The 10,921-nt window shown below is 28.9% G+C and overlaps 1 pseudogene; it reads right to left on the bottom strand.

Annotated features, from left to right (window-relative positions):
- Nucleotides 1–8,577: 8,577 nt before the first annotated feature.
- Nucleotides 8,578–10,699, bottom strand: LOC114368123 (annotated as a pseudogene).
- Between the last annotated feature and the right edge of the window lie 222 nt (nucleotides 10,700–10,921).

The following is a 10,921-nucleotide window of genomic DNA, read 5'->3' as shown; positions in this document are numbered from 1 at the left end:
AGGTGAAGAGTCGAGAAGAGAGTCGAATACATATACATAAAGTGAGTTTCACCCGAAAAAGCATGCATAAAGACTTGTTCACCCTCTAGGTAAGGCTCAATAAACATCACATTAGAATGATTGACGTAACAAAACTCAATAGACTTGAGGAACTCGATGATAGACACATAAGTTAGGAACTACTTGTGTAGGATCCAACCTCCTCATGAACCCAGGAGTAACCTGAAAGAGTTATGGGAGGATACTTCTTTTTAGCCTTAATAGGCTTCCAAGGGAGAGGAGGAGGAGGAACAAAGGGACGACAAGGAATCACTTGGGAGGTAGTGGCCTCCGAGTCCAAGTCTATAACATTATAGGGAGGATTTGGTAGAGGGGACTCGATCTCATCCTCCATAGGGTTAAGACAAACACTAGAACTAGGAAGAAGACCTCCTTCAATAGTAGTGACACCTCCAATAAGGGTTGCAATACCTGCATTAGGATGAGCCATGCCACCAATAGTGGCGGCCTCATCACCAGCGAGAACGATGGAAACATGATCATTGGCGGCGTTGGAGCGACTGTGATGGGGAAATGGATCATCATTATAACTTTTCCCTATTGGATGAATCTCCAGCAAGAGCATCCTGCCTATGCAGGAGCACTCAAAACCCCCACCAAAGAAAGACATACAGAAATTAAAATGAGGGGGAATGACGAGATATATGGATGGTGAGGAAGAAGAAACAAAGTGATAGGCTGCCGAAAGAAGATGAATAATGGAAAACTTCTAAACAAAGAAGAAAATTTCAAAAGAAAAATGAAGGTGGAAGAAACAAAAAGAAAAAACTCTTAATTTTTTATATTCTCTTTATTAATTATTAATTTTATGACTCAGACTCGATAAGTCTTCGTACTTGGTGGCTGACTTAGTAGTCTATTCGGATTCAAAGAATCCATCAGATTTAAATAAGGAAAGATGAAAACTTTATCTTCTAGCAGAAAAATAAAGATCCCTAATACCAAAAACTATCTATTAATAGAGTAAAGACAATATAAGATCATATGTTTCCCTATTTACATTATCTTAGAAGGGATATTGAGATTTGATTATCCAAAAATCACCTCTATAAACAAGGACCATCAAGATTCAGGTAAACAAACTTTATTTCAACCTATATTATGATATCTACCTACCTCTACATATGCCTCTAACTTGAGCGTCTGAGTATTATTACAAGTACATCCCACCATTGTTCATGGAGTTCATAGAGGAATGCTGTCATGAGAAAGCTCTACCAAATCCGATAAGAATATTATTATTTTTTAATGACCTAACCTATCAAGTCACCTTCATTGTTTTTTTATGTTAGGAGTGTCAATTCAGTTTATCAATTTAGATCAACTCATTCATCTTACTATTGGGGCCAATCATGGGCAATTCCTAAATGTACTTCCCTTTATTGCTAAATATAACTCTTCTTTTCCAATGGTGGATCTATAATTTTTTTCAATTGGGACAAAAAATATAGTTTATAATATTTCCATGAAAAATATTATAAGATTAAAAAATACATAATATCATAATAAGAAATCCAATTTATTTTATTTTTAATCTCTTGTAACTTTTTACACTTTTTTTATGGGAAAAAATAAAATTATTTTAACATATTTTATGTTAAAAAAAATTGTGGGGCAATTTCCCCCACACTTATAAATGTGGATCCCCATTTCCCTTACCCTTTTTTCTTTGGTAATAACTTTACTCAAATACCATTTCCCTATATCCCTCCTTCCCTCTGCCTTTCAATTTTCCTCACTATTAACTATTTTTCCTTTTCCATTGCCTAACAACGCTCTTTATTTCCATTCCTTCTACCTTTAACCAGTTGGCTTTTTATTCTTCCACAACGCTCTTCCAATGTGACGCTATTCTGTAGTAAGGCAACAAGTATGTCTCTCTTGCCTCTACTACCATTCTCCATTGCTATACATTTTGTTGTGTTTGTAGTTTTGTTCCAAAAACATATTACTTATTTTACTTGCAAATTTGTATTTTTTTTACTCTTTTGATCAAATCGTTTATTGGCCCCAGAAAAATTTGTAGGAGAAGATGTGTTTAATTGGATTTGTAATGATTCTAATATCATTAAAGTTTTATATATCGTTTATGGGCATTGAATGACATAATACCAATTCATTTCTTATCAAAACCAACAAATTGATTTGACATATATAATCACATTTATTTGACTTAATTAATAATTATCAAATTATTTGACTTAATCAATAAATATTGCATTTATTTGACTTAATGAATAAATATCACATTTATTTGACTTAATAAATATTGATAATTATTATCTTTCTAATACAATTTTTGAATTTACTTTCTTTTGGGGGTGGGGTGGTCATGTTAGTGGTGTGAAGAATATAATTCATCGATTTTGTTGATCACTAATCTTTGTCAGAAAATCTGGCTCATCACTTTTTATTAGGTATCACGATCATTATCTTTAAAAAGTGATTAAGGGAGGTAAGTGTTTATAAACTACCATTGTCCTTGATTTTTAAGCAAGGTTAGAGTTTTTGGCTTACCAAAACAAGAGTTATTTTTCAAAGGTACTTTAATCAAATATTCATTTGTGTTTGCTTTGAGAACCTTAACTAAAGAAATTTTTTAGTAAATCCAATTTTACAACATATAGAAGGTTACATACCAAAATTTACATGATATTAAAATACACTCCAATTAAGGTAGCTTGTTTTTTTTTTCTTTTACACAATTAAGGTAGCTTGTTGAAACTTGTCATTTTTTTCTTTCAAAATAAAATTATATAGCCAAATAGTAGTTTGGGTAAAAATAAATTAAAATTTGCAAAGACAGGAGGAGAAAAAAAAAAGAAGAAGCCTCACTAAAACAGTGATATGAAAATTTTGAATTTTTATATGTTCATGTAATTATAAAAATTGACTTAATTAAAAATGTTACTTTCGATCTCCATCATATTATTTTTTTAATTATTTTCAATTTCTGGGCCATGAATATCGTCCCCTGCTAACATATATTTCTACCCATCAGTTGTTTTCGTTGGCGAACAAAAGCATTCACTCATGGTGAAGCAAGGTCCATGTTCACATTGCAAAATCAATTGTAAGTCCTCTCTTTATGTGGTTTGTTGGGAATTTTGCTAGATTTTATTTCATATCTCATTTCAAAACATTTTCTCAATTATATATATTAAAAAAAATGTATGACCGCTAATATGATACTAAAGAAAAATATCATTATTGAGCTCTATCTTATTAAGTAAAATTTTGGACATGAGTCTTGTAGATAAAAAAAATTATTAGAAAGAGAGATCCACAACTAAAAAGATCAGTTAGGATTCCAAAAGATATTTAGTTATTGACAAAGTTTGTGAACACTTCACACCAATAACATAATTAACAAAAATTAATCTTTATAAAAAAATAATATAAATATAATAGGTGATATAATATATTAAAAATAAAGACATAGAGAAAAAGGAAGTGTCAAATAGGTTTATACATTATGCAAGTGTTTATGTATCATTATTGTTTTTTATCAAATCAGGTGAATTGGCTCAATACATTGCCTCTTTAAAAAAATCTTTCAAAATAAAAGAGAATAAAAATATTATTAAATATCAAAAGTGACTATTCTATCTTGAAATTACGTTTATAAAGAATATTAATAAACATACAAAAAATTGAATTTTCTCACCATAATTTTTTGCATTATTTTATACACAAAGTGTACGAATTTTGTTTATCTAAATAAGTTTGTTTTCCTTGAAAGCAAGACTAATCCTTTAAGGCATAAAGTTCACCAAAGTGTACGAATTTTGTTTATCTAAATAAAGTCTTTTTCATACGCAGAGAATCAAATTCTTATTTGAAAATAAAAAGTAGAAAAATTGGTCAATTTTCTTTCAGATATATCATTTAATATTTTCCCATAAATGTTATATTATATCATTTATTGTTATTTATGACATAATTAATTTTACTATTACATTTAACACATTATTAATTATTTTCAAAGTTTTCATTTGCTTTGAGATTCTTGTTTTAATGTCAGATTTATTTATTGTTATTTTATATATTAATTTTTTTAATCAAATCTCAATTATTTATATTGTTAAATTATTTTTTTATTTTTTAAAATAGGTTAAGATACAACTTTACTCCTTTAGTTTTTCTAATCCGCATGCACAATTTTTGCTCGCCTATTTTAAAATAGATGCATATAATTTTCAATAATAAGTAGTTTTGGTCCATTTAATTTTTAATATCTATTTTTTTTTAATTAATAATGTCCATGTTTATCTAATTTTAAATTTTTTTTATTTCATTTATGTTTTAGAATTTCAATGTTCCTACGCAATTGTTGATCAATTTCTTTCTTCCTCTCTCCCATTGACAACTTGTTAATTTGAACAGTTACTCCACTTTGGCGTAATGGACCAGTTGATAAACCGGTGTTGTGTAATGCTTGTGGAACAAGATACAAAAAAGGAGACCTTGACAATTATCTCCCGAAAAATGTCCATCCTCAATTGCACCACAATAACTTTAAAAATGTAAATGGTGAAAGTCATTTCAATGCTGAGGAGTCACTTTCAAACCATATTCCACCTATAACTACAAGTAATGGAGACAACTATAAGTCATCTTCAGATGTTCATCATATATCAGCACAAGGTACGTAGTCATTTTCATCATCTCATTTTTATCATCAATTGTCTCCTATGATTTCATACACATGCAATTGAAGAGTTTTTTTTTTTAAATGTGTGGAGAGATATATATTTGTAAAAGTAGGAAATATAATTTGTTAAGGAACTTGTGAAATATTTTACTCATGGCCTCTATATATACCGCAAAAAGTGTAACACAAAATTCAACTAGCTACGTACATTATCTTAATCTTAAAATCAAACTCCTAACCTCCTAGATCTAAAAGATAAGATCAAATCCTCGTATTTTTTTTTTTAAAATCATAATATTTTAAAGATAAATAATATCAAAAAGATATGAGGCTTATTTTCAACAACAATGCTACAAGAAAAAAATAATTAAAAATGAAAGTTAAAGACTAAAAAAATAAAATTAGTCTCATATGTCTTTAATTAACATTTTACATTTAGAGTCAGATTTAATTTGTTTTCATCTCTAAATTTCTGTTGTTAAGTCATTCTAGTGTGACATCTATCATAGATGAATAGAATAGACAGTTATAAACAAAACAGGAAGCTTGACATTTGAAGTTTGATGAATGGATTTCTATAACTTTTTAGGTCATTTGCTTGCACACAAAGTTTTTTGCAAATGATCTAAACAAAGACACTTCAGTTTTTAAAAGTATAGTTATAAAAAATGTGTATCTTGTAAGATGATTCTCTCGTCAAATGAGACACACTTAAAGAATAAGTATGTCTCAATCAAGACACTTTTTCATACAAATTCATGCCTCATATATTCCTCAAAAATCAAACTCTTAAAATCTTAGGGGGGATTAATTCAGATTTTGAGAAAAAGATCCCTTCAAGGAAACGGTCATCAGTGGTGTACAAGCCGATGACACCAATGGAGAAGTTTCAAAAGCAGCTTCTGAGTTTGTATAGAAGTGAAAGGCAACCAGAAGAGAGTTTGTTGGTGGATAACGTAAACAACTTCATACCTGAAAATGAGATAGGACTTGGAGCCATTCTTCTTAAGACGGATGATGCTGCTTCTACAGATCCGGGATCAGCCAACAGATAAATGTGAATCATCCACAACTAAAATATATATTGTGAATCATAACATGCCCTAATTTCACTATATATTTTAGTCTTTATAAATTGCTTGCAGAAGCTGCAAAGTAAGACATCTTTCTTTCAGTGCATGTTATGATTATGAATTCGGGAATAATTAGTACTCGTGTATGGACCAACAACTGTTATATACTATATGTCAGTGTGAAAAATGCGCAGATACAGATTAGTTATAACTAGTATTTGAATATACGATTTCTCAACTAATGTATGATATGGTTATATTGCATTACAGAACGTAAGTTGTTCCTAAATTTGACAAATTTTGATTAATGTAATTATCACTTGATTTTTAAAATGTTCTTAATTGGTTAAAACATCAATCATTCACAAAAAAAAAAAGAAAAATACTAACATGTTCTGTCGAAGTGTGTTGAGTTTGAAAAATATAAATTAAATTACCCGTTGGGTGGTTTTTACTTTTAAGTTTCAAATTTTTCAAAAGATTACAACTTGTTTTTAATTTTTAAAAATTATTTTTAGTGTTTTTTCTTTTCATTAGTTTCAAAATAAATCAATTTGAGAGTTCCTTAACCTGTTAAAAATAGTTTTAAATATGTGTTTATGAGGTGAAAATGGTGCAACAATGATAATGACATCAACATGATAGTAGTAGCCATAATAGAAGTGATAGTAGGGATAATAGAGCAAAAAGAGTTACAATCAATTACATGGAGACATTAGTTTAAAAAAATTATGGACTTTCATTTATCCTTCAAAAGTTAATTATTACTACTAAAAAAATATTATTTGAAAAATTATAAACAGGTGAATGTAAAAAAAATGTAATAATATTTTCTGAAACAAAATTGGAAAAACTATATATATATAGACTTTTATTCATGACTTGTTGGTCATGGGTTCGAATCCGGAAACAGCCTCTTTGCATATGCAAGGTAAGACTGCGTACATTATCCCTCCCCCATACCTTCGCATAGCGAAGACCCTCTGGACAATGGGGTACGAAGTTTTTTATAGACTTTTATTCATACGTAACAAAATAGAAATTAATAAAGGAATATTTATATGTTATTCAATTAGGTCCCTCTCTTTATATAAAAATGCCCCCATTATCGTCTTTCCATTCAATTGAGACTAATGTAGTTAGTTTATGATATTCAACGATTTTCATTTATGAATAATGGTGATTTTTAACCGTTATTATATTTATTATTATTTTTAAACTTTTAAACTAAATTTAAAATAGTAATAATTTTTAATTGTCATTATTTTAAAATTCTAATTTTTTTAATAAGAGATGTCTAATTTTCTTAGCTTCTCTCATGAAAGAGATTGATCAGAAGGTCACCAGCGTCTCACCTCCTACACATCACATGTTGAACCTTTTTACTAACATATGTAATATTTTTATTAATATATGAGGCTTTTTTCTTTATAAATACTAATGAAATTTTTTTTTTCTGGTATATCTAAAATCTGAGTTTTAGTTGCTTTAGTCTTGGATAGATCCTGATATTGTTGAAAGCAGTCAATTAATTGGCCGCATTTCTCACGGATGTGAGGTGGATAATGCCTAAAGTGGTGGTGTTCTAGACAGCAAGGGGTGGATGGAGGCTACAATGAAGGTGACATTCCCACACGATGTGGTAAATAGTTTGGAGTTTTACTCGAAAGTTCTAGAGCCATTGAATGCGTTGAAGGAGGCGAGTGGACGAGGAGGATCAAAATGCTTCTACAGAGGTGGACGGTGCATGGTGGAGTTGAGCAAATTTGCATAATATTATTAGGTCAAGTGCTTTGTTGGCCAAGGTGCAAATTAAAGACTTCCGCGTGTACATAAGGGTAAACATTTTATTTTTTAAAGGATAAAATATGTTTTAGGTCCTTTATAAATTAATTAATTTTGTTTTGGACCCTAATAAAATAAAATAAAATAATTTTTTATATTTGATATTTTATTTTTGTCCTTGATAAATAGTAAATTTTATTTTTGGTTGGTAATAAATTTTGTATTAGTCCCTTTAAAAAATATTTGATAGGAACAAATAACAAATGGAAAAAATTTATTAGGAATTCAATCCAAAAAAAATATTAAGAATCTAAAATAAAATTCGTTAATTTATCAAAAACCTATAACATATTTAATCTATTTTTAAAAAAATAATAATAAATATGGTGGCAACTATAAATAAACACTATAAGGAAAATGACTTATACTTACAAACAAACAGTGTTACTAGAAGTCTAAAATTCGTAGATAGATATATAAAGGACTTTGTTCTATTTTAGGTGTCAACTTTGAGGGGACATATAGAGACAACTAATAGTCTGTCACCATAAGCTTTACCTATGTATATATTTTTTACCTACAGTCAAATTTGACTATCACTATAGGTAATACTTACAATTTCAAATGTGTAGGTAAAAGATATTAATTTATACCTACAATCTCTAAGTACCTAGGGTCTCCTATAGGTAAAGGTCATATAATAATAATTAAAATAGTTCCTAATTACACTCTTTGTTGATTATAATTTTTAATTAAATATATTTTATTTTTTTTCTTTGAAAAAAATAATATAATTGAAAGAAAGATTGTTGAAACTTGAAATAGAAGGAACTACCAACAATTTATTCACTTGAAAGTTGGAACCTAAAATATTACTTCCTATATCTTTTGTTTGAATTTTTTGTACTTGAATTTCACAAATCAATGGATAATGAAAATCATATATACAATTTAGAATTTAATTAACAACCACTTAAGAGATTTAGAATATTAATGTCTTTCTAATCAAAGCATTCTCACATCTTCATCACCATCTAAACCATGTTCCTGAAATAACAAAAATGTCAACATATTAATTATTAAATGTCAACTTACTACATACATAGATAGTACAGATATACTACAAGCTATACCATATGCTAACAAAAATGATATTGTCAACATATTAATTATTAAATTTTAACTTACCTCTAGTTGAGATCTTTTGTAGTTTGATGATTTTTACTAGTAGAACCATTTGTAGGTACCTAAATTAAAAGAATGTTTTTTTCTTTGTAAAGTATCATATCATAGTTAAATCTTTGAATAAGTTGAATTATAAATTCATACCTCCTGATCTATAGCTTCTAAGACTTGATTAAATTGTGGATCTTCTGCAAATCGCACTTTAAGGACAACAACAAAGTTTTCAAGCAAATTCTTCAACTTTTGAACTCTATTGTTTGCATAAGAGCTTTGAGATGAACTTGCTTGATGTGGAAGCTTGCCAAGACAACGCACACGTCCTCTTTTTTTCATGTCCTTTGACTTTTGAATATATATCATTTGTCCAATTAGTAGAATCTTGGGTGCTTTATAAATTTTGTGAACTCTCTGCTTCAACCATTTTCTTTTTTAGTTCATTCTACATAAATACACCTTATAAATTATTACCATGCATCAATATCCTCAATACTTCAATGTCACTAAACAAAACTCATCTCCACATTAGTTACTCCTCTTCACACCATAACCTTCTATTAGAAAATTGAGCAAAACAAAGAGAAAGTATTGAAATAAAAATTAAAATTCTTAAAATTACAGTAACAGCCTTTTCAATAACAATGCTTCAATCTTTTCGAGTTTGAGTGTCAATATAAATTTCTTCTTGAGAAGGTTGCACCCCTTTAGTCTTTGTTGTCTAACATTAGTTAAAAGAATCAATCATCCTATTTGTATTAAGCAATTTAATATTAAAAAAATATAAAAAAGACTAACCATCTCATGAATCCATCTTGGAAGATTCTTGGTTCCCATGCAATGCAAGTCCTCATATTTTGAGCGATTCCTTTTGTTAATGTTGCTTATTTTCTATAACCAACAAATATAAAAAGTCAATAATAAAAATAAGCATATAATATATAATTGTTATGTTAGCCAAAAGTTGGTGACATTGTCATGTATACCTATCCTTTATCAGAACACCAATAATGTACTAAATCACGATATAGAGAAGAATCAACCCTTGGATCTGGGATGTGAGCAATCATTTCCTCCTTAGTTTTGCTCTCATCATATCCTTTTGATTTCATTTCATATTTAAATTGTCTCCATTTCAGACTCACGTCATCAATCAATATTTCCTTTGTTTGTTCAGTTAATTCATAAACAAATTGAAACTTACTCTATTATGACTATCATTAAAAAACAAAAAGATCATTTTGTTAGACAATACAAAACAAAAAAATTTACAAGCAAAATGAAACAACACTTATAAAGTTTTATACTAGACCTGAATCAATTCAACCATGTCCGTAATATAGTCCTTAGGCATGTCTTTCCATCTAAGAAAATTGATAGGAGCACATTGGTGTCTCTTTACCAAGCTCCCAATTGCATTCAGTAAAGTTTTCCTTTCCCGACCCATAGGATTGTCCCAATGATCTACTTCAAGAAGTATGAATTCTCCATCTGGCAAGTCCCACACATCTAGCTTATGTGTATAACCGCTGGTCCTCTTTTTACCTAAATCATTCATGGATATGACGTTTATCAAATACACAGACACACACATATAAAGAGAGAGAGAAGTATATATACTTGCATTGTTAAAAAGACCAAAAATTATAATTATCTTTAGTTGAACTTTCACTAGCACTTTCAAGAGAAGTATGAGACTCAACATGACTTTCTTCTTGTATGTGTTGTTCTATTTGTGATTGTTGATTTAGTTAATAAACAATTGTGTTATAAATAATAATATAAAATAAAGAAATTAATTTAAAATCTTTATACCTCCTTCAAATTGTGCATTTTCAAGTATAGAGTTGTTATTTTGGTTCGTTTCAGTAGAGCTTTCAATTGATTGCTCTTTTGCTTGTGATTGACCATCATTCAGAATGATATTCAACTTTCTATGCTTTCCCATGATATGTTGAATAAACCAATCCAAAAAATAAAATAAAATAAAAATTAGATATTGCTACATTATTGACTATGATTTTTTTAAACACCAAGCCAAAAAATAAAAGAAGAATAAAGTAGTAACAAATGGTGTGAATGTAATTATCTAAAATGCAAATTTAGATTTCTTGTAAGCTCTTTTTTCACCAATCTCCAATCACCAAGAATCAATCTGTTGAGGAAACAA

Source organism: Glycine soja, chromosome 9 (genome assembly GCF_004193775.1).
Source record: "Glycine soja cultivar W05 chromosome 9, ASM419377v2, whole genome shotgun sequence".
Lineage (NCBI taxonomy): Eukaryota > Viridiplantae > Streptophyta > Magnoliopsida > Fabales > Fabaceae > Glycine > Glycine soja.
This window is presented reverse-complemented; position numbering and strand designations above follow the sequence as displayed.